The 21,487-nt window shown below is 43.2% G+C and overlaps 1 protein-coding gene across 6 annotated transcripts in view; it reads left to right on the forward strand.

Annotated features, from left to right (window-relative positions):
• The window catches only part of SPMIP2 (sperm microtubule inner protein 2), a 158,651-nt gene that overhangs the window by 83,301 nt on the left and 53,863 nt on the right, over window positions 1-21,487 (forward strand). The window contains exon 5 of one of the 6 annotated variants that reach the window (XR_009564143.2): window positions 17,782-21,324. The exons of the other annotated variants lie outside the window; for them this stretch is intronic. The gene's annotated coding sequence lies outside the window, so the exon portion shown is untranslated. Of the gene's footprint in view, window positions 1-17,781; window positions 21,325-21,487 lie in introns of those variants that run through there. 6 annotated transcript variants of the gene reach the window in all.

The following is a 21,487-nucleotide window of genomic DNA, read 5'->3' on the forward strand; positions in this document are numbered from 1 at the left end:
TGTCCCCTGCACTGGCAGGCGGACTCTCAACCACTGCGCCACCAGGGAAGCCCTATGTTGAATTTTTTGAGGAATCATCATACTGTTGTCTACAGCAGCTTCACCATTTTACATTCCCACTAGCAATACACAGTGTTCTAATTTCTCTGTATCTTTCATTTTTAAAACATCTAAGTATGATATTTTGGTTACTGGGAAGAAGCCGTGACCACTAAGTAATAATCATAGGCCTGGGACCACTGACCACCTATTCAAATGTGTCGGTTAATTTGCTTTCCTGGAAGAAGTAATGCAACAGTACACAGTATTACTTTCGAGGGAGGGTTCGAAATAAACGGGAACATATGGTGCCATGTTACGTCAGCATTGCTTCATCAAAAACTGTTGTAAAATTCTGCGGTGCTGTAGATTCCCCAGGGTCGTTCATGTTAAAAATAAAAAAGTCACACACACCCCCCTTCCCCAGCAGTGGCTTCATCTGTGTCAACAGAAACCTATTTTCTAATCTTTCCTCTCCGGGTGGTCTAAAGGTATCCGATCAGATACCATCTGGGACTTCCCTGGCAGTCCAGTGGTTAGGACTCCGCACTTCCACTGGAGGGGGCGTGGGTTCAGTCCCTGGTGGGGGAACTGAGATCTCGCATGGCGTGGCCGAAAAAAAAAAGCTCAGATATCATTTCAGAAACCATCCCCCGAACGGAATGATGGTGTTTGTGATCCTGATAATCTCTGCTTTCAGCGTCACATTTCCCATGATTATGCAGCTCATAAACAGAATTTAGGAATATGTTTCTTCATATAGCCCGTAAACTCCTCTATGCCGAGTAGAACGTCTTTATAAAATCTTTCTTTATCATTTTCAATTTTCATAGATCTAAGTGGCCACTGGAGGAGTAATTTTCACAAACACAAAAGTAATTAACTCGTAGGAAATGGAAAGAACCAAAACTTTGTAGTCATGTGTTCCAGTATAGTATCAATACCCACTAAATCCTTCAGCGAATCTGGGATCACGATTAAAGCTTTTAATTATTCTATACCGTTCCTAAACTGCCTTTTTCTGCACCCATTGAAGAATGTGGGTATGTATTTCAAATATTTAATAGCTACCGGGGAGTCTGAACGTTCCCTAGGAATTATTTACAGTGACTGCAGCATCTTTATTTCTCAGGCTACTTCAGCTGAAACGCACTGAGGTAAAACTGGTGAGCGAGAGTCAATATTTAACTGACACTTCACTTGGACATTTTATTCTAGTTTCAAGCTTTGATGTTTAATAATTGATTGAGGGAGGAGGGTAGGGGTTAGCTCATTCTGTTCAACAGTTTTCTGAGTGATTTAAATAGAGGAAGAGCACACTGTTAGGTTTGCAGAAGGCATCAACCTCGGGAAAGAGAGAGAGAGTGAAAATTCGATGACAGTTTGGGTTGTAAACGATAATATTTTAGAATTAGGGCTGAAATGAACAAGACTGTAATTAGACAGGAAGACATATGAACCTTGCACTTTGGGTTAAAAATTCCGTAACACAGGTAAAGACTCGGTAAATCGTGGTGTGATTGGTTGGTGCGGAGTTTGTAGCTGACTGTAAACTCAGGGTGAGCCCAGAGGTGAGCCCAGAGGTGAGCCTGGTTGCCGACGAAGCTCGCGTTATCACGGAGGTCTCTGTTCCACAGACAAGGGGGTCACACGTAGCCTCATTTTCAGTGATGAGGACCACGTTTTAAGGCAGACGCTGATGAATGGGGCGGGGGGCGGGGAGGCATCTGAGCGTCATGTCACGCGAACAACACCGGAAGGAACTGGGGAGCCCGATTTGCAAAAGAACCTAGTACGAGCCTTTTCCCGTGTCCGACAGATGGTCCCCTGAGAGAGGGATTAGTAACTGAGATTCAGATTTCAGACCAATGTGAGACTGTTACAGAAAGGCAGATTTCAGCTCAACAGAAGAAAGAATAATTAGACCCGTCCAAAAATAGAATGTGCTTCTGCTGCTGGGACAATTCTGGCAGTTGGATGAATGCCAGCAGTGGGAGGGAGCCCTACCTAAGGATACAAGGTTATACCTGCTGACCAGTCCCAAGCCCCAGAACTCTCTGGAAATGTGTGCCTCTCGGCCAGTACTGTGGGTGCCGTAGCTGGCTCTAGGGCTGTAGTAATGGGACTGCCAAAGCTACGGGCAACCCAAGTGGATTGATATGTGCACTAATGCAACAGAACATCTCTTTATTTTACACGGGAATGTTGCTCTGGTCTCCACGGCAGAAGCCACCAGAAATCACAACCAGTAGCACTTAACGATTCATTCTCAGAGCCTCTGAACAGCAGCTGAAACATGGAAATATTGGAAGATGGGTTACCTTTCCCATCTTCCCATGGGAGTAGTAGCTTGGGGTCCTTTCTTGATTCCAGGAATATATGTTACAAGCCCACAGGCTCTTAGATGGCCCTAAGAATCAAAACACCATGTTGCTGCAATGGCATCATTTCATTCTTTTTTATGGCTGAGTAATATTCCATTGTATATATGTACCACATCTTTTTGTTGTTGTTGTTAGTTTCTGCTTTGTAACAAAGTGAATGGACCTGGAGATGATCATACTAAGTGAAGTAAGTCAGACAGAGAAAGATAAATATCATATGATATCGCTTATGTGTGGAATCTAATCTTAAAAAATGATACAAATGAACTTATTTACAAAACAGAAACAGACTTACAGATATCAAAAACAAACCTATGGGGCTTCCCTGGTGGCGCAGTGGTTGAGAGTCCGCCTGCCGATGCAGGGGACGCGGGTTCGTGCCCCGGTCTGGGAAGATCCCACATGCTGCAGAGCGGCTGGGCCCGTGAGCCATGGCCGCGGAGCCTGCGCGTCCGGAGCCTGTGCTCCGCAATGGGAGAGGCCACAACAGTGAGAAGCCCGTGTACCGCAAAAAAAAAAAAAAAAAAAGAATCAAAATACCAATATTGTTAGTGTCAGCACACTAGCTAATATATGTTAGAAGTTACTGAGCTCCTCTGCTTCTTCAGAAACAACAGCCTGGTGTAAGGCAGTGGTTCTCAAAGCCCAGCAGGCGTCAGACTGGCTTGGAGGGGTTGCTAGGACACAGAGAGCTTGGCACCACCTTCGGAGTTTCTGTTTCAGACCATGTGAGGCGGGGCCTGAGATTTTGCATTTTTACTAAGTCCACAGGTGATGCTGCTGTTCTTTCCAGCTCTGCATTCATTGACCTCAGATTGGTAGTTTGAAATTGGCCACAGTGGCAATATTTACACCACGGGAATTGGTATAAATTCTGAGAGCTGGTAGTTCAACGTTTACCAGTAAACCATCCCTGTAGACTTAGAGCAGACAGAAATTATAGGATGATCGAATGTCTAATGCAACACTGCTCAATTCACTTCATTCATGGATTTAATGAAGGTTCCCTGAGCCCTGGCTACGTAACCAGAGCAATATTTTTTTAAGCAATATTGTTTCAATTATAATGCGTTGCAAGGATTTACCAAGAATGGAGTTCATGAAATAAAGCGTACTCTTGGATTAAAACAATGAAATATGGTTCCATATATTAATTACTTGCTGTAAGAAAAAGTCAACATTTGATCCATTTCATAAACGTGTATTAAAATTATAAGTGAAAATGAACATAGACTAGTGATTCTTAAATGTACATATCGATTCACCATTATCATCACCATCTAACACTCACTGACTCGGACTCATAACCTGCTCTAAGTTTATGATGATCTCATTTAATTCTCATAAAAATCTGTCATGTAGATACTGTTACACCCGCCGCACAGATGAAAACCCGAGTCACACAACAGGCCCATGATGCTTGTGTGTCAGTGCGTGTGGAGCCTCAGGCAGTCGTGGGTCAGGTGATCTCACGTGGAAAGTCCTGGAAATCTCAGATACAGCGTTTCTTGTGTGTGTGACTTAATGAAATTTTTTAAGTTTTATTTTATTGAGGTATAGTTGATTTACAATGTTGTGTTAATTTCTGCTGTACAGCAAAGTGATTCAGTTATATATGTATATCTATTCTTTTTCATCTTCTTTTCCATGATGGTTTATCACAGGACATTGAATATAGTTCCCTGTGCCATGCGGTAGGACCTTGGTGTTCCTCCATCCTATACGCAATAGTTTGCCTCCGCTGACCCCAAACTCCCACTCCATCCCTCCCACCCCCGCCTTGGCAACCACCAGTCTGTTCTCTGTGTCTGTGAGTCTATCAAATACAGTTTACTGATGACAACTATATTTTTATTATACAATCACTATATTTTTAATACATTTTAGAAGAAAACATTGCTAGCATCAGCGCTTCCACAACACACTCCTAGAACACTGGCATTGCAGGGGAAGCTATGTAAACATGGGCTAAATGGCATTAAACCATAATAGCCTGACCATCCTACGTCTCCTCTTTAGAGCTGTACCTCCCAAGAGGAGACCCCTCAGCCCTCTTCTGTGGTGCGTGGGCATCATCAAAGTGTACCACTCTGACTCCTGTATCTCTGTGCTACCAGGAGGTTGGCCTGCTGTGCTTGACACATTTTTTATTTCTACATCCTTCTGAGGTTATTATCAGTCTCTGATAATCGACTGACGTTACCATATCAGGCTGACTTCAAAACCTTCTGTCTTTAAGATCCTTTTGTGTCTGTTTGATCCCAGCGACTGCAGATCCTGGGGATTTCTGTTTGTCACCACCTAGATTGGCTACAATCCGTCCGTCATGCTCACCGCTTCGTTCAGAGGCATCATGTGACCTAACCCAAGTATTATGTGGAGTGAAAACCTAGATGCTCTCAGGCCGTGAGCATGTACAACATGTCCTGTCGGGAGTGTAATCTCACTTTAAAAGGATCCAACTGTGAGCAGTCAGCCACAGAAACCTGGGCGACAGGTTTGAGGGATGAGCAAACAAGTCTAACTGTAGTTGCAGGGACAGGGCGTGGTCACATAGCCGCGCAGCCAAGCCACTAGCCCTTCCCCTGCAGAAACACGGTTGCTCACTGCAGTCTCCTTTTGGTCATCTGAACAGACGCTTCGGGACCACGTGTGTCTGACTCTTCAGCCAGTTATGTGCCCTGAAGACCTCGCCCTCCCTAACAAACATTGCAACAATTTCCCCAGTCGCCACGCTTACAATGATCCACCAGCTTACATACCATAGAATTTCACAGGTTTCCAGACTCCACACCAGCACTGTTCAGTAAGAATCAAATGCAAACCACATACGTAATTCAAAATGTCCCAGTAGCCACAATTTTGTTTTTGTTTTTTTAATTGGGGTGTAGTTGATTCACAATGTTGTGTTAGTTTCAGGGGTACAGCAACGTGATTCAGTTATACACACACATATATATCTGTTCTTTTTCAGATTCTTTTTCCTTATAGGTTATTACAAGATATTGAGTACAGTCCCCTGTGCTGTACAGTAGGTCCTTGTTGATTATCTGTTTTGTATATAGTTGTGTGTATCTGTTGATCCCAAACTCCTAATTCATCCCTCCCCCCATGTTCTCTTTAGAGAGGAGTATTTTTCTGTCCACCTTGACAATGGGAAGAAGATTGTAAGGTCTCTTTTGTAGAAGAAGAGTCTTTTTCGTTTTTAGAGTAAGATTAAATCTGATGTCCATCTGTTTGGCACCATGATACTTCCTGTGTAATGTCATTAATCATTTCTCAGTATAATAGTTCAGGGCATCACATTTCGTTATCTCAGGCCTAATCTTGTATATTAGCATTAGCAGAGAGGAAGATAGGGCAGGGCAGAAGGTGATGGAAATAGCAGAAATGGGTAGAAGGTAGATAATATGATAATAGCCAACCGCCAGACATCTGCTGTGTGCCAGGTTCATGTATAGACACGGCTGACCTAGCCTACGTACAATAGCTCCGAATTCTTACAACAACTGCACGAAGTCGTTAGACGTAGTTTCATTTTTCAGATAAAGAAACTGAGCCTGAGAAGCAGTCTTTTGAAGAAAGTGACGAACCTAGTCTGAAATAGAATCCAGATGAAGTGTGGCCCGTTCTCTTCTCCCCACACCATGATGCCTCCCAATAAAATAAAACAAATGAAAGAGGAAATGGTTTGCTGTTAACCAACTGCAAACCATAAGACATATTGAATGAAAGGGCAGAGTGTGAATGACACAGAGCGTGATGTAAACTTGGTGGGGAGAAATAAAGCATTTCATCACTTTCCTGAACGACAGAGACGAGGGAACAATTGAAGAGGCAGTGAAAGCAGTGGTGTCCTGAGGTGATGACAAATACGCTTCCACAGAAAATGAAGTTTCAGAGGAACAGTGAAAATGGAAGAAGTAGGAAGGACTGAATGTGTACAAGTGAGAAGTATGATTAAGAGACCAAAGCAGACAGAAAAAAGTAATTCGGGTGACCATTACATCAGTGGCATTCGAAGTTTTCTGACTGCAGCCCAGAGTAAGAAATATATTTCACATAGGGACCCAGTTAACTAACACTGTGTGTGTGTGTGTGTGTGTGTGTGTGTGTGTGTGTACCACTAAAACACAGGTGCAAAGGGAATTCAGTGGAGAAAGGAGAGTCTTTTATTTTTTTTATTACAAATATTTTTTTAAAGTTTTTTTGTTTTTGTAAAATAAGTTTTTACATTCTTTTAAAAAATACTTATTTAATTAACTTTATTGGCCGCGTGGGGTCTTAGTTGTGGCACACTGGGTCTTCGCTGAGATGCCGGGCTTCTCTCTAGTTGTGGGGCGCGGGGTCCAGAGCACGCGGGCTCTGCAGTTTGAGGCACGCAGGTTATCTCGTTGAGCTCAGTAGTTGTGGCGGGCGGGCTTAGTTGCCCCGCAGCATGTGGGATCTTAATTCCCCGACCAAGGATGGAACCTGCGTCCCCTGCATTGGAAGGCAGATTCTTGACCACTGGACCACCAGGGAAGTCCCCCATTTCAAATATTAAAAAAAAAAAAATTTATTTTATATTGGACTGTGGTTGATTTATAATGTTGTGTCAGTTTCAGGTGTACAGCAAAGTGGTTCAGTTATACATATACATGTATCTATTCTTTTTCAAATTCTTTTCCCATTTAGGTTATTACAGAATATTGAGCAGAGTTCCCTGTGCTGTACAGTAGGTCCTTGTTCTTTATCTATTTTATATACAGTAGTGTGTAACTGTTAATCCCAAGCTCCCAATTTATCCCTCCTGCCCACCTTTCCCCTTTGGTAACCATAAGTTTGTTTTCTATATTTGTGAGTCTGTTTCTGTTTTGTAAATAAGTTCATTTGTATCATTTTCTTTTTAGATTCCACATATAAGCGATATCATGACGCAGTTAGGAGGATAAAAATCCAGTGACAGACTAGAAGAAAATATTTGCAAAGTGCATGTTGATAAATGACTTGTATCCATAATATGTAAATAACTCTCAAAACTCTCCGTAAGAAAACAACCCAATTAAAAAATGGGCAAAAGACTTGGACCCTTCATCCGAGAAGATGTACAGATGGCAAATCAGCACAAGATGCTCAACGTTATTAGTCGTAAGAGAAGTGCAGGTTAAAATCGCAATGAGATAACCACCACCCACTTATTAGAAGGGCAGAAATTAAGACCACCTCTATCAGGTTTGGGCATGGATGTGGAGAAAGCTCTCGGAACACTGCTGGTGGGAATGTAGAATGACGTGACCACTGAGGGGAGGAGTGTGGTAGTTTCCTAGGTTGACGCACCTACTGCATATGATCCAGCTGTTCCACTCCTAGGTGTTTACCTAAGAGAAATGAAAGCATATGTCCACCCAAAGATCTGTACACAGATGTTTATAGCAGCTTTATTTGTAACCACCCCAAACTGAAAACAACCCAAAAGTCCATCACCGGGAAAATGAATAAACTAACTACTGCGTATCCATACAAGAAGATACTATTCAGCAGTAAAAAAAGAATAAACTATTGGTACATGTTATAATAATACGGATGATCTCAAAATAATTATGCTTAGCGTCAGTAGCCAGACAAAAGAGAGTGCATGCTGTTAGGCAAAACATTCTCTGACATAAATCGTACCAATGTTTCCTTAGGTCAGTCTCCCGAGGCAATAGAAATAAAAATGAAAATAAACAAATAGGACCTAATCAAATTTACAGACTTTTGCACGGCAAAGGAAACCATAAACAAAATGAAAAGACCACCTATAGAATGGGAGAAAATATTTGCAAATGAAGCAACTGACAAAGGATTAATCTCCAAAATATACAAACAGTTCATACAATTCAACAACAACAACAAAAGAACCCAATAGAAAAATGGGCAGAAGACCTTAATAGACATTTCTCCAAAGAAGACATACAGATGGCCAACAGGCACATGAAAAGATGCTCAAAATCACTAATTATTAGAGAAATGCAAATCAAAACTACGATGAGGTATCACCTCACACCAGTCAGAATGGCCATCATTAAAAAGTCTACAAATAACAAATGCTGGAGAGGGTGTGGAGAAAAGGGAACCCTCCTGCACTGTTGGTGGGAATGTACGTTGGTGCAGCCACTATGGAGAACAGTATGGAGGTTCCTTAAAAAACTAAAAATAGAATTACCACATGACCCAGCAATCCCACTCCTGGGAATATACTCAGACAAAACTATAATTCAAAAAGATACATGCACCTCTATGTTCATAGCTGCACTGTTCACAATAGCCAAGACATGGAAACAACCTAAGTGTCCATCAACAGAGGAATGGTTAAAGAAGATGTGGTACATATATACAATGGAATATTACTCAGCCATAAAAAAGAATGAAATAATGCCATTTGTAGCAACATGGTTGCAACTAGAGATTATAATACTAAGTGAAGTAAGTCAGAAAGAGAAAGACAAATACCATATGATATCACTTATATGTGAACTCTGAAATACGGCACAAATGAACTTATCTATTGTACGAAACAGACACAGACATAGAGAACAGACTTGTGGTTACCAAGGGCAGGGGAGGGTATGACTGGGAGTTTGGGATTAGCAGATGCAAACTATTACATATAGAATGGATAAACAACAAGGACCTACCATATAGCACAGAGAACTATATTCAATATCCTGTGATAAACCATCATGGAAAAGAATATAAAGAAAGGATGTATATATGTGTATAACTGAGTCACTTTGCTGTACAGCAGAGACTGGCACAATGTTGTAAATCAACTATACTTCAATAAAAAAATTTTTTTAAGAGAGTGCATGGTATATGATGCCATTTATATAAAATTGTAGAAAATCCAAGTTAATTTACAGGAACTGAACGCAGATAAGTGGCTGCCTGGGTGTAGCAAAGGGCAGGGAGTGGGAAAAGGTAGAATTTCCAAAGGCAGGTGAGAACATTTGGGGGTGATGGATACGCTTTTTGTCTTGATTGTGGTGATATTTCGTGGATAGGGCTGCCAGATTTAGCACGTGAAAATATAAGGCACCAGCTAAGTTTGAATTTCGGATAAAGAATATTTTTAGTATAAATATGTACCGTGCAATGTTTGGAACATACTTACACTAAAAAAAAACCCTTAGTGTTTATCTGAAATTCAAACCTAACTGGGTGTTCTGTATTTATGTGGCACCCTGCTCATGTGTGTACATGTTTGTAAGACGTAAACTGCACACTTTAAATACATGCAGTTTATTGTATGTCAGTTGCACTTCAACAAAGTTGTTAAAAGAAGAAGAAATTGTATTCACCGAGGAAGATGTGAGGATTTCCCTGGGTCCTCTCGGCGTGGCAGCCATGCCAGGACCAAAGTCCCAATGTCACTGTCCTCCTGTCCAAGGGCTCTCCTTGCTGCACCAAGTTGATTCGAGAAGAAAAGGTTTGCTCGCAGGGAGGGGAGAGTAGATCCCCAAAGTAAGGACATGCAGATATGGACTGATAAGGAAATTTAACTTAGTTTTTTTTTTTTTTAATTTATTTATTTATGGCTGTGTTGGGTCTTCGTTTCTGTGCGCGGGCTTTCTCCAGTTGCGGCGAGCGGGGGCCACTCTTCATCGCGGTGCGCGGGCCTCTCACTATCGCGGCCTCACTTGTTGTGGAGCACAGGCTCCAGACACGCAGGCTCAGTAGTTGTGGCGCACGGGCTTAGTTGCTGCGCGGCATGTGGGATCTTCCCAGACCAGGGCTCGAACCCGTGTCCCCTGCATCGGCAGGCGGACTCTCAACCACAGCGCCACCAGGGAAGCCCCTTAACTTAGTTTTTAATGTATAATCTCTGCTCTCACATGGCTTTGTGAGTCTAGTATTTCACCTGTTCACAGACCCATTTTAAAAGCAAAGTGCCACAATGTAGTGAATCTGTTCTTGGAATAAACGAGGACTTGTTTCATTTCAATCCCCTTAACTAGTATCTGGGAACACTGCCAGTTTCCTGGCTGGCTGAGTAGAAAAGGGTAAAGGTATAATAAAAAAGATACAAAAATGTATAGAACGGGTAACTAACAAGGCCCTACTGTATAGCACAGAGAGTTATATTCAATATCCTGGGAAAAACCATAATGGAAAAGAATATAAAAAAGAATGTGTTTATATGTATAACTGAGTCACTTTGCTGTGCAGCAGAAATTAACACATGTAAATCAACTATACTTCAATACAAATTGTTTTAAAAGATACAAAAGTGTAAAGAGTACTTATCTGTAGATTACTGCTTACCTGCTTTTTTACAATTAAACATTTCTCAATAATCCCAATAGCGAGTTCCCATGTTTTTCTTACATCCTACTCTCAGCCCCTTTAAAGCCATTTTTACTCACTTATTATATAATTTACAAGGTGGAGAAACACCACTTACTAGTCTGAATTGCCCTGGTCTAAACTGAAGTCACTTACTGCCATCTAGAAATAAACAATCCTTTCCTGCTGTCCTGTTTATCCAGGGGATAGAGAAGGAAATGGCCATATTTCATGAAGGCTAAGAAGTGTTATTTTCATAAATTACATGTTAACTTGTCTGTGATGTGCCTTGCTGTCAATGCCTACATTTAAAGTAGTAAGTTTCTTTTCTTTTCTCTTTTCAAAGCAAACCTAGTATTAAGTCGATGGTACATTTTACAATCCATAGCAGCTGTTTCCACCCAGCCCAGAGTTAGTTAAGCTCTTCTCTCTGGATTAGGTGGTAATCGCCATCATTACTCAGAGCACGAACAGAGCAACGCATACCTGTTTAGCAGTAAACCAGTGTCATTCTTACCTCGTGTTTTTTTTTTTTTTTTTTTTCCTGCGGTACGCGGGCCTCTAGCTATTGTGGCCTCTCCCATTGCGGAGCACAGGCTCCGGACGCACAGGCTCAGCGGCCATGGCTCACGGGCCTAGCCGCTCCGCGGCATGTGGGATCTTCCTGGACCGGGGCACGAACCCGTGTCCCCTGCATCAGCAGGCGGACTCTCAACCACTGCGCCACCAGGGAAGCCCTCTTACCTCGTGTTTTAATTTCCAGTGTATCTGTATCATTTATCATCCCACCACTTTTCTATTTTTTATCTGCACTGGCAGGTTAACTATATTTGCATCTCCTCACTGGTCACTTACACAACTCTAATAATATGAAAATCAGTGATCACAGAGTCAGAAATGAGATGGGCCCAATTAACACCAGCAGAGTAGAATAAAGCAACGCTTTCTCTGGGACCTTTTGTACAAATAAAAGCTAGGCTTTTTGATGCAAAATAGTGCATTTCAATGAAATACTAATTTTTGCAGTGATGTACTCAACTCTGACTCTAACAAACGGAGAAGCTTTCTGTCTAAAATACGCATGGAGAAAGTGTCAAATAAAAGGCAAATATGAGACACACTCCAGATCAGAGGATAGTCAACTGTGCCCCGTGGCATGCAGGGTCTTAGTTCCCTGACCAGGGATCGAACCCGTGCCCCCTGCAGTGGAAGTGCAGAGTCCTAACCACTGGACCACCCGGGAAGTCCCTGTGGCTCGTTTTTGTGCTGCAAAGACAGAGCTGAGTTGTGGTGACAGACAGGCTAAGGCCCCAGAGTCTGAAACATTTACTCGCTGGCCCTTCGTAGCACAGTTTGCCCACCTCTGCTCTAGCTCAGAGGGCTTGGGAGCAACACGGCCCTCTCTCCCCTGCATTTTGTGAAGGTGAGTTCTGACGGGGCCCCTGGCTGGCCTCCATTTCTCTGTTTCCGTGTAAAGTCATATCCTCATGCGTGAGAGCATAAACACCAAATGAATTATAATTCAGCATGTGATCGAGAACCAGATGGTAGTGACTTCAAATCATTGTATGTGGTATTAAAAGTAGATTGTAAAGCAGTAAAAAAAAGTCGCATTGGGTGTGTGGTTTCCTTTTTTTCTGTGAGGAGTTTCCCTACGTGCTCTGTGTCAGACAAGTCAGGGGCCTCACATCCCACTCCTTTCCAGGGAGCCACCGTCTTGTTTGGTTGCATAATTTGGCCTCATATGACTCAGGGTTAAACCCTGATTCATTCATGCCAGGCTCTGAAACCCCAGTCCTCTTCCAGTGCTTGGTTTTAGGAAGAGATAAATGACTCAGTTCTGACCAATAAAATGAGAGACGAATTCACCTATTGTTTTCGAGGAAGGGCTTCTCCACTGGTGAAAAGCACACAACCCCTCTTGGGCATTATGGTACCTGCATGATGATACCTGGAGCTGTGACAGCCTCCTTGGAGCCTCAAGGGGAGCGTGCCTGAAGGCGACCTGGTACCCTAAGGATGCAGAGCACGACCTGGGAAGAGTCTATTCTTCTGAGGACATCGCTGGGCATTAAGCAAGCCCAGATTCCTCAGACCTCAGATCTTACAATATGACACAATGATTTTTCTTATTATTTAATTCATTTGTGATGACTTCCTGTTACTTGCAGTGCTCTGGTGGGTTTTTATTAGTTTTACATACGTACATCTTAATATCTTTTCTCATGGGAACGTCTGAGGACTGTCTCCATGAATGGTAAAGAGTTCCTTATAATAAATTGACTATTTTACACACATTTATACAGGAGAATTCCAAGTCAAAACCAAACCAAAACAATGAAACCTATTTATTATTATTTTTTTGTAAATTTATGTATTTATTTATCTTTGCCTGCACTGGGTCCTCGTTGCTGCGCGCGGGCTTCCTCTAGTTGTGGCGAGCGGGGGCTACTCTTTGTTGCAGTGCACGGGCTTCTCATTGCAGTGTCTTCTCTTGTTGCGGAGCAGGGGTTCTAGGCACGTGGGCTTCAGTAGTTGTGGCATGCGGGCTCGGTAGTTGTGCCTCGTGGGCTCTAGAGCGCAGGCTCAGTAGTTGTGGCCCACGGGCTTAGTTGCTCTGCGGCATGTGGGATCTTCCGGGACCGGGGCTCGAACCTGTGTCCCCTGCGTTGGCAGGCGGATTCTTAACCACTGCGCCACCAGGGAATTCTGAAACCTATTTATTATTATCTACTTAGATTTTGTCTTCAGGTGAGATAAACATGTAGAGAATCACCTGGTTGCAGTTTTGTCAAGATGAGTCTGTCAGCTTTACTTTTCAAGTAAAAGTCCAGAGATGTTTACAAAACTTTTTGATCCTGCCTTTTTTCTGTGTTCCCATGGAAAAGTACGGAATTTTATACTTTTGGATTACATCAGCAACTTAATGTTAAAGTAGTCGATCTTTCAACGAATATTACCAAGCATTTGCTTAGTGCACTGCACCGCCCAGGATGCTTTGGAAGCTTGAAGCAAATAGAAGACAGTTTGAGTCTCTAAGGGACCTAACCCGGGGCTGCTTGACAAGCAGAGAGACAAGACACGCTCCTAAAATAGCTGGGGACCCTGACCTCACACATGAAACACGGACCAAGCTGTACTTTACCGCTTCAGGGAATAATAATGTCTGTCCCGAGAGCAGACAATGCTGCTGGAGGAGGAGAAGGAGGTCTCTTTAGACTGTATGGTGCACCTGTCTATTTGGGATTATCCTCTCATCTAGGGGTCACCCACCTGGGGATGCTGTGTCTCCTTCCTTTCTATCCGTCTGATTGAGATTCCTTCTTTACATCTTTAGTCGTAGATGATCTTTCCTGCTAGCCTTCTGGTCTTTTGCATCCATAGTTGCTCTGTAAATAGTGGTGATTTTGGCGTGCTGGTGGTGGGGGGAGGGTAATGAGATCAGGGCCTCCCTACTCTGCCATCTTCCAAACGCATATCGACAAACTAAGTCTTCCAGGTCATCCGATGGTTAGACCTATTGAATAATTGCACGAATTGCATTGGAATACGGAGTTTAGAACTGTTCCTGTCCATGAGTCCACTGTGTGCCAGTTCTTAGAAATGGAGAGTCCCGTGCACATTAGCAGTTACAACAATTATCATCTCCTCTGCTTTCCCCACGTGCATATGTCAGATGTGTCCCTGAGAGTTTGTTTCGTATTTCACATCCCTCCCTCTGACCTTTGCCTTGTCTGCTTCCCCCGGCTAACCCTGTTGTTCTGCACGGCACATCTGTAATGGCCAATTTATACCCGTATTGTCAACATGTTTTCAAATATACGTGTTAAAACACTCACTGCCGTGTTCCACTCGAGGCCTGTGTTTCATTTGGGTCACTGAAGTGGAGAATTGGCTCATGAGGCCATATTATGGGACGAAGTGATATCGCCGTGAGCACTCATCCTTCTCTGTGCCGCCAACTATGCAGAATAAATGTTGTGAAAAGCAGCCCTTTCTCTGACCTTACCCTGAACTGTCGAATCATGAAGTCCAGACTAGGAGGGTCTAAGGCAGTTCTGGAAATCAGATTGCTTATAGATGTTTAAAGAACTGCTCGTTTCTCCCTCAGCATGGCTTTATGTACTTCCCATCTTGTGATGGAATTCTTTAATTCACTTATTCAGCAAACAGTTCTCTTCAGCATTCATCACATGCTTCTTGAGGACCTACTATGTTCCAAGCACTGTGCTGACAGTTAAGACTTTACAGAGATGACATGTGTGTATATCTCGTATCTACATATACAATTCAACCATGAGAAAGAGGACAGCTGCCATTTGTGACCACACGGATGGACCTTGAGGACATCATGCTTAGTGAAATAAGTCAGACAGAGAAAGACAAATACTGTATGATCTCAGTTATACGTAGAATCTAAAAAAGCCACACACTTAAAGTGTAGAATGGTGGTCACCAGGGGCTGGGAATTGGTGGCATAGGACAAATGTTGTCTAAAGGTACAAACTTGCAAAGAGTAGCAGATAAGCCTAGAGCTCTAATGCACCTCATAGTGAGTGTGGACAACAATATGGTATTACTATCATCAGACTTGCTAAGAGACTAGTTGTAATTAGTCCAACCACTAAAAAGAAATGATAGATCTGCTAATTATCACTACAATGGCGATCATACTAGAATATATAAATGTATCAAATCAACATGTTGTATACCTTAAATGTACACAATGTTATATGTCAAATCTATTTCAATTAAAAAAATTTTTTAGGTGTTCACAGAGATAAATAAAATATACCCTTTACCCTCTAGGAGGTTACAAATGGAATTGATCCAATAAGTATGATATTTTTAAAGATGAAATAGACTCCTGTGAACGCAGCATGCTGAGTGTCTAATTTTTTTTTAATGTTTTTTCTTTGGTTTTTGGTTTTTTTTTTTGCGGTACGTGGGCCTCTCACTGTTGCGGCCTCTCCCATCGCGGAGCACAGGCTCCGGACGCGCAGGCTCAGCAGCCACGGCTCACAGGCCCAGCCGCTCCGCGGCACGTGGGATCCCCCCGGACCAGGGCACGGACCCGCGTCCCCCGCATTGGCAGGCGGACTCCCAACCACTGCGCCACCAGGGAAGCCCGAGTGTCTAATTTTGACTTGGGATTAGGGATGTTTTCCAGAAGAGGCGGCACTCACAATAAGCCTTGAAAGATGAGTTCTGATCGTAAGGAAAGGTGAAGGAAGGTAAGACTCCATCACTAGGCTTGGCTCAGTTTATGAAGACACTTGTCAGAAATCCTAGGAGATCTGGATGAAAACAATTACAGGCACCATTATAGAAAACCATTTCATGATTTTTAGGAGAAGAGATATGTTCTTTTACCTCCGCTTTAGATTCCTCCCGGCAGCTGCGTGGAGGATGGATTGGATAGGAGAGAAGCTAGAGCTAAGGGTAGTTAGGAGGTTACTGTGAGAAGCCAGATGAAAGATGCTGAGGGACCGTTTACAAGTATCACCGGCCTCTCAAACACAGGAGAAGCTCCTTGAAGGCAGGGTCTCGGCTTTGTCCGCTGCTCTACGCCCAGCACTTGGAACGGTGCCTGGCGTACAGTTCAATAACTATTTGTTGAAGGAATGAATCAATCGGTGAGAGAATAAAGGAATGAGTTCGTTAATTAATTGAAACACTGCAAATGCAGAGGAGAGAAGTCAGAAAGAGACATCTGCCTCAGGATGGAACTTTGTTTCTCTATTGACACATGCCGTGGCCCGGCCTTTCCGAGTGTTGGCAACAGGTGACGCTTGTTGGGAAGCCGCCAGGATTCGCCGGTCTGGCCTCTTCCCACCCTCCGTGGCATCTGCTGCCTTTCTGTCCACCATCATCAGAGGTTGGCAAACTATGGCTCCTGGATCAAATTTGTCCTGCCCCCTGTGAGCAAAGAATGGTTTTTACTCTTTCAAATGGTTGGGGGGAAAAGCAAAAGAAGGATAATAGTTTGTAACATGTGAAAATTACGTGAAATTAAAATTTCAGTGTCTATAAATAAACTTTTATTGGAACCCAGCCACGCCCATTTGTTTACATAGGGTCCATGACTGCTCTTGCCCTAAAGGGCAGAGCTGAGTAGTTGAGACAGAGGCTGTATGGTCTTTTACAGGAAAAGTTTGCCAACCCCTGATCTAGAAGAGCTTTCAGGAAAGGCTTGGAAGTTTATTCACAATAAGAAATAAATCGTTTATCAGTGAAAGCTCCTAAAATATATTTTAAAAAATGTAACCGGTAAGACAAAGCATCAAATTAAAACAAGAAGCGAACAGACAAGAAAGAGGAAGAGACACGAATAATAATATTGCTGCATCTTATGTGCCAGATGCTCAGATAAGCACTTCTTTCAATAAAATTATTTCCTCTCCTTCCAGCAAGGCTACCAGACAGGCATCACTATTCTTTTTTTTTTTTTAACCATTTAAAAAAATTGAAGTATAGGTAATTTACAGTGTTGTGTTACTTTCAGGTATACAGCAACGTGATTCAGTTATACATACACACACACATATGTATATATTCTTTTTCAGATTATTTTTCGTTATAGGTTATTACAAAATATTGACTGTAGTTCCCTGTGCTCTACAGTAGGTCATTTTTGGTTATCTATTTTATATATAGTGGTGTGTATCTGTTAATCCTATACTCTTAATTTATCCCCCCCCTTTCCCATTTGGTAACCATAAGTTTGTTTTCTATGTCTGTGAGTCTATTTCTGTTTTGTAAATAAGTTCATGTGTATCATATTTTAGATTCCACATATAAGTGATATCATATGATATTTGTCTTTCTCTGTCTGACTTACTTCACTTAGTATGATAATCTCTAGGTCCATCCATGTTGCAGCAAATGTCATTATTTTGTTTTCCTTATGGCTAACATTCCATTGTATGTATATAATACATCTTCTTTATCCATTCCTCTGTCGATGGGCATTTAGGTGGCTTCCATGTCCTGGCAGTTGTGAACAGTGCTGCTATGAACACTGGGGTGCATGTGTCTTTTTTCATTTTAGAGATGAGAAGCTTAAACTCAGAGGCCGAATGATGTTCCCTGGGTCACAAAGCACAAGACAAAGCCAGGATTTGACCCTACGGTAGTTCAGCTTCAAAACCACATCTTCGACCGTAACTTGAGAATTTCAGACACTGATGAACAAGCCACGCTGGGCACGTACAGGGGAGACAGGATCTACCCGCTGGCCGTGAGATCACAGTTTCTCCAGGGCAGGAAGATGCAGAAATGAGGACCCGTGAAGCCTGGCACAGATGTAAATGGAAGCACCTCTCCTTCCCCCATCGTGACGTGGCTCCCCTGGCAGTAGACCAGTGCTGGGCAGCTCTGTTTCAGGATTACAGCTGCGGGGTGTCCCCTTGGAGCTGGTCTTCAGGTGTTGACAAGAACTCCAAAGCAGATGGGCACATGAGGGTTTTATTAACCCAGGAGCTGTCAACTTCATGGCTGGCAAATGGGGGCCGGGGTTTTGGGGAAAACAATGAACGACCCAAGAAAACGTGCCATAAGATGAAAAACAGCTAGGAACACCCTAAGGGACGTAGCAACAGTCGTCGAACAGAGATGATAGCCGTTAAAGGAAAAACAAAGTGACCGTGGATTGGACAGGAGTTGGAAGTTTGACCTTGAAGCAGGGAATTGGATCCAGCAGAGAGTCTCGGCTCTGGAGGATGAGAGTTAGGGGAGGGAAACATGGGTCATTTAAAGCCAGACACCCGTGGAACTGCCCATCAGGGAAACCCCACGTCTGCATTGCTGCCTGCGTGGTGAAAGTGGATTTTTTGGTTAGGTGAGCATCAGGCCAGCTCCAGGGGACGGCTGTGAACCTGGCCCACTGCAGACAGTGACTCTCAGCTGCCTCTGCTGTATAGGCGGGTGCCTGCGTCAGCTATGCAGCCAGGGAGGGATGTCCCAGAACTTCCTGTGCCATTCACGCTGCATCACGCTATTTCTAAAGCACACAGGAGTACATGGGGTTTCAGGAAAGTCCAGTGACTCAACTGAAATGCCACAGGGAAACTAGATTCTCTGGGGAGCTCCTCTCCCCACCCTCGGCTTGTAAAGCACGTTCACTTTCTACGATTCTGTCTAAAACGAAGTGTTTAGACTCAGCTGTCAAGTAATTGCTCTTTTAAAAAATGTGGTCTGCAGAGTGACAAGGAATAACTATAGATATACGTCTGCTCTCACTTTTGCAATAGTGTGAGGTGACGACAGAATTTTAGCAACAACCGAAAATTACATGGAGGATATTTTCCCAAATCTGCTGGTGTCTGCAGGATGCATACAGGTGACCCAACGAGGAAAAGGATCCATGTTTAGATAAGTTTGGGAAACGCTGGATTACATAATTGCAAACAGGTTAATTTACCGCAGGATTTCTCAGAACTTTTTTTTTTAAGATAAATTTATTATTTATTTTTGGCTGTGTTAGGTCTTCACTGCCGCGCGTGGGCTTTCTCTAGTTGTGGCTGAGCGGAGGCTACTCTTCGTTGCGGTGCGTGGGCTTCTCATTGTGGTGGCTTCTCTTTGTTTTGGAGCACGGGCTCGAGGCGCGCGGGCTTCAGTAGTTGTGACACATGGGCTCAGTAGTTGTGGCTCGTGGGCTCAGTAGTTGTGGCACGTGGATTCAGTAGTTGTGGCACACGGACTCAGTAGTTGTGGTGCATGGGCCTAGAGCACAGGCTCAGTAGTTGTGGCTCATGGGCTCAGTAGTTGTGGCTCATGGGCTCTAGAGCGCAGGCTCAGTAGCTATGGTGCATGGGCTTAGTTGCTCCGCAGCATGTGGGATCTTCCCGGACTAGGGCTCGAACCCGTGTCCCCTGCATTGGCAGGCGGATTCTTAACCACTGAGCCACCAGGGAAGCCCGGATTTCTCAGAACTTTTAACACACTTTCATGTGCTGGGACTCTCTCAACGGCAAACGGATAGTGTTCTCAAGTGTATTTGATAATAGAGAACCCCCAGTTCACGCCTAGGCTTTGTCATGGTCACTCATGGGAGCAATATTAGGGGAACATTTGGGAAAACACCAGCCTCAAAATACCCTGAACTTCCAGCAAGACTAATACAGTTGTAATTTCGTGCTGTTTGGAGGAGATTGCAAAATTTTCCTTATGGCAGCAGTTTTGTAGGTGAGCCCTCAACACCCGTCACATTGGGAGAGAAAACAGTTTTTCATGCTTGGGCCATCCTGTACTTTACCTGAGTGAGAACCTGGGGCCACGATGGGTCCGTCACGGGAAATGAGGCACAGTGAACACGCAGGCGTCATGGGAGCCGCGGCGACTGGGAAGCTGGGGCAACATCTGCTCCAAGCCTGTGTCTGGGGAGCGATTTCTCACATTTTCAGCTCCCTTGGAAAGCTTGGATGATGTCTCCAGGCACAGACTTGTAACCACACCGACCACTGCATTGGAGCATGTGGTCAACCCCCCGCCCACCTGTGCTCCCTGCAAACCCTGAGCTCCACGACCCAAGACAAAATGAGAGGGGCCACAGGGTCAGGAAGGGCCAGGTGACACCGTGACCACAGCACAGCCTCCACTTCCAAGGTCTGGGGTTCACCTTGGGTAAGAGGAGTGACGTTTCTTCTTTGTGTTACCCAACGTGCCCAGACAATCCTGCAGCCACTTTGGTTCCGGGACTTCCGAAACTCTTCCTGGGCCAGCAGATCACTGTCTGTTCTAATCAGGACCATTCTGGCTCCTCTTCACATGTTCACGTCATCAGCTCTCAACACCAAGCATATGGAAGCCATCTTTTCCCACACCTCCTGTTATTTTTGCTTCACCCACTTCCACAATTCATTGATTCCTTTGTTCATTGTCTTACATTTAAAATACCGATGTTTATTAAATGCCCCTGCCTTTGGGCATCATCCGTTATGAGCTGTCCTCATCTGACAATTCTCTCCATCTTCCCATGGCTTCTAATACATTTGGGGAATTTTCTAATCCTCATTTCAGGATTTTATCTCTCTAGATAAAATATCTCGATGTCTAAAGACCAACATCCTGCAAATGTGGTATTAGTGAGGAGTTTTAGTTTAAAGACTGTGTCTCCTATTCGACAGCCAAGACATGGAAACAACCTAAATGTCCATTGACAGACGAATGCATAAAGAAGATGTGGTACATATATACAATGGAATAGTACTCAGCCATAAAAAAGAACAAAATAATGCCATTTGCAGCAACATGGTTGAACTTAGAGATTATCATACGAAGTGAAGTCAGTCAGACAAAGACAAATACCATATGATATCACTTATATGTGGAATCTAAAATATGATACAAATGATAAACTTATTTACAAAACAGAAACAGACTCACAGACATAGAGGACAGACTTGTGGTTGCCAAGGGCGAGGAGGTTGGGGGGGATGGATTGGGAGTTTGGGATTAGCAGATGCAAACTATTACATAGAGAATGGATAAACAACCAAGTCCTACTGTATAGCACAGGGAACTATATTCAATATCCTGTGATAAACCATCATGGAAAAGAATCTGAAAAAGAATGTGTATATATATATATATATATATGTGTGTGTGTATGTATAAGTGAATCATTTTGCTGTACTGCAGAAATTAACACAACATTGTAAATCAACTATACTTCAATAAAATAAATTTTAAAAAAGAACGTGTCTGTATTAAGTTGGTTATAAAGAAAACCGTGAGACAGCCTGTAGGCTCATTAG

The sequence above is a fragment of the Globicephala melas genome, chromosome 5, assembly GCF_963455315.2.
Source record: "Globicephala melas chromosome 5, mGloMel1.2, whole genome shotgun sequence".
In the NCBI taxonomy this organism is placed as follows: domain Eukaryota; kingdom Metazoa; phylum Chordata; class Mammalia; order Artiodactyla; family Delphinidae; genus Globicephala; species Globicephala melas.